Source organism: Gorilla gorilla, chromosome 23, assembly GCF_029281585.2.
Source record: "Gorilla gorilla gorilla isolate KB3781 chromosome 23, NHGRI_mGorGor1-v2.1_pri, whole genome shotgun sequence".
Taxonomy (NCBI): Eukaryota; Metazoa; Chordata; class Mammalia; order Primates; family Hominidae; genus Gorilla; species Gorilla gorilla.
Genome location: NC_086018.1, coordinates 47,122,316 through 47,125,212, shown reverse-complemented (window position 1 = coordinate 47,125,212; position 2,897 = coordinate 47,122,316). Strand labels below are relative to the sequence as shown.

The 2,897-nt window shown below is 60.2% G+C and overlaps 1 long non-coding RNA gene across 1 annotated transcript; it reads right to left on the bottom strand.

Annotated features, from left to right (window-relative positions):
- Positions 1 to 253: 253 nt before the first annotated feature.
- LOC129529447 (uncharacterized) lies at positions 254 to 1,852 on the bottom strand. The gene is made up of 3 exons (XR_008674952.1): positions 1,782 to 1,852; positions 606 to 785; positions 254 to 345 (listed from the first exon to the last, which is right to left on the bottom strand). It is a non-coding gene; the product is annotated as an uncharacterized lncRNA (long non-coding RNA).
- Between the last annotated feature and the right edge of the window lie 1,045 nt (positions 1,853 to 2,897).

Sequence of the window (2,897 nt, the reverse complement as noted above, 5' to 3'; positions counted from 1 at the left end):
TTGGGGCCCAGCATGACACGCCAGGTGCTCAAGCCACTCCCCGAGGTGGCGGCCAGCACTAGGCCTGGGGGCCCTGGGACCTGCTGCACTCAGGCAGCCACTGCCTTTGCCTCCTGGGCTACGGTCATCAGGGTTAACAAATATGAACAGAGGGTCCCCAGGTGAATGTGGGCTTCAGGTGAACAACGGACAGGTTTCTAGACAAGTACAGCCCAGACAATAATTGCAATGTCTGGGACATACTTACACCGGCAAGGATGGGTTGTTTATCTGAAATTCCAGGGTCCTGTATTTTATTTGGGGATCCTTCTCTTGTTTCCTGGGGCACATGTTCCAGTTGGAGATCTGGACAATAGCAAATCAATGAGCAAATAAACACAATTGCAAGCAGGGGGGATTCTGCAGGAAGGACTTCACCTGGGCAATGAGAGAGAGAGAGAGAGACAGAGAGAGAGAGAGAGACAGAGAGAGAGAGAGAGAATGTGTGCATGCATCCGAGCTTGTGTGTGTGGTGTGCATATGAGTGGAGGGGGGAACGCAGGCCGCCTGCACCTGTCTGCTGGGCAGCACCAGGGCAGACCCCTCTCCTCCGTTCCCAGTGTCACCTGCAGATGCTGGACAGGCCCGGCTCAGCAGATGTTCCATGAATGGATAAAGTGGTGATTAAAGAGCCTTTTGGACCGGCCGTGGTTCCAGCAGAAGCCACCCTGATGAGCTGGGCTCTGCCAGGCTGGAGGACGCCAAGGTGACAACCACATCAGGGGAGACACCTACAGCAGTGGGAGCTGCAAAGAGAGGTGCTGGTGACCGCCGGGTGCCCTGAGCCCCAGCACCCCAGGCTGGTCTGCTCTCGGGCACCCCAGCCTCTCTCTGCAGCACGTCATGCAGCCAGCCTCACTCTGCAGCACCTTCATCCCCAGCCTCACTCCGCAGCACTTCATCCCCAGCCTCACTCTGCAGCAACTTCATGCAGAGATGCCCAGTGCCCAGTGGACTTGGCCACCTTAGTAAAGACGGCAGCTCTTCTGCATCCAGGTCCAGCCCAGGGCCCTGATAGGGGCTTCCAAGGGAAATGCTAATGGCCCCATCCCACCAAATAGCACTTTCTACGCTGCACTCCACACTGAAAATCGCACTGCTGGAGATGGACCTGGGAGCAGCCTGCTCTGTCCTGGGGCTACGGCCGTGTCCTGTGCAGCAGCCCACACTGGATGCAGGAGCAGGAGCGGTTGTGCCAGTGTGGACACTTTCACGATGGCTGCAGAGAAGACCAGGGTAGGACACTGGCTGCAGCTCCATCCTCATGGTGGGACAGGGGCTGGGCTTCCAGGGAGCACAGCTGCCGGCTGGGGTCCTGTGAGCGCTGTCTCCCTGCGGCATGTACAGAATTAAGGCTGGCCACCCTGGGGACTTCAGCCCGGCATTTGGACTCCGACCCCTTCCCGGCTCAGCTCCTGCCCCCTGGATCTGCCTGAGTTCCAACCCCAGCAGTCTCTCACGTTCCCTCTCTTCAAGTTCTATGTGCAACTTTCCCATGTGAAACCTGCCCCTCCAAGCACCTGCTCTCTGCTGAGTTTTAGGCCAGTCTTGGGCACCAAATGATTTGCTCTGTGGGTACAGCCGGGGACTTCTGAATTGTCCTTATTCTCGTCAGCACCTCCTGCGTGCCAGCTGCCTCCACATTTGTATCGGATTCTCTCGGCCATCTGGTAGAGTTGCTATCACCCCAACCCCAATTTTCAGAGGGTGAAACTGAGGAGCAGTCACTGTAAGTGGCTTACCAGGGTCTCAGCTGACAAGCAAGAAAAGCAAAACTCTACATGCAGTGCTCTCTTCCCGCCCTCCAGACGGCAGATGGGGCCCGACGCCTCACACCGGCAGCAATTCTGCCCCCGACTGAAAACGCATCCCAGGGGAGGGGCGGGCCAGCCCTCCTGACAACCGACTGACAGGAGGGGAAGACCTGTGGTTAGCACCCTGGGGGTGCCGCACAGGGAGGCTCCGAGCAAGCCCACGTCCCAGGCTGCAACTGAGCCAGGCCAGACGTGATGCGGCCCAAGGAGGCCCCTTCACAGCAGCATGGTGGTCACAGAGGGCTGTGCTGGGCCCACCCTGGGGGAGTCCAGGGCCTGGGCAGAGGCACAGGGGCTCTCTTTGCACAGACAGGTGGGGTCGAGGGTGTGGAGGCCTTGGTGCCAGACCCAGGAGTGTGACATCATAGGAGCCTCTGCTGGGGCAGACCCTGGAGTGGACGGAGTGATGATGGGGATGGCAGTGTGTGATGGTCACCAAGGGGCAGCCTGGCCGTGGGGACAGCAGTGTGTGATGGTCACCAAGGGTCAGCCTGGCCGTGGGGACAGCAGTGTGTGATGGTCACCAAGGGGCAGCCTGGCCGTGGGGACAGCAGTGTGTGATGGTCACCAAGGGTCAGCCTGGCCGTGGGGACAGCAGTGTGTGATGGTCACCGAGGGGCAGCCTGGCCGTGGGGACAGCAGTGTGTGATGGTCACCGAGGGGCAGCCTGGCCGTGGGGGCAGCAGTGTGTGATGGTCACCGAGGGGCAGCACTGATGGTCACCGAGGGTCAACCTGGCCGTGGGGACAGCAGTGTGTGATGGTCACCGAGGGGCAGCCTGGCCGTGGGGGCAGCAGTGTGTGATGGTCACCGAGGGGCAGCCTGGCCGTGGGGACAGCAGTGTGTGATGGTCACCGAGGGGCAGCCTGGCCGTGGGGACAGCAGTGTGTGATGGTCATCAAGGGGCACCAGTGATGGTCACCAAGGGCCAGCCTGGCCGTGAGGACCAGGAGGGGAGAGTTCACTGCCACTGTTCGTGCAGGTGCCCAGCACCTCTGCCATCAGGGTGGAGAGGAAAAGCGAGAAGTCTATGGCACAGGTGCC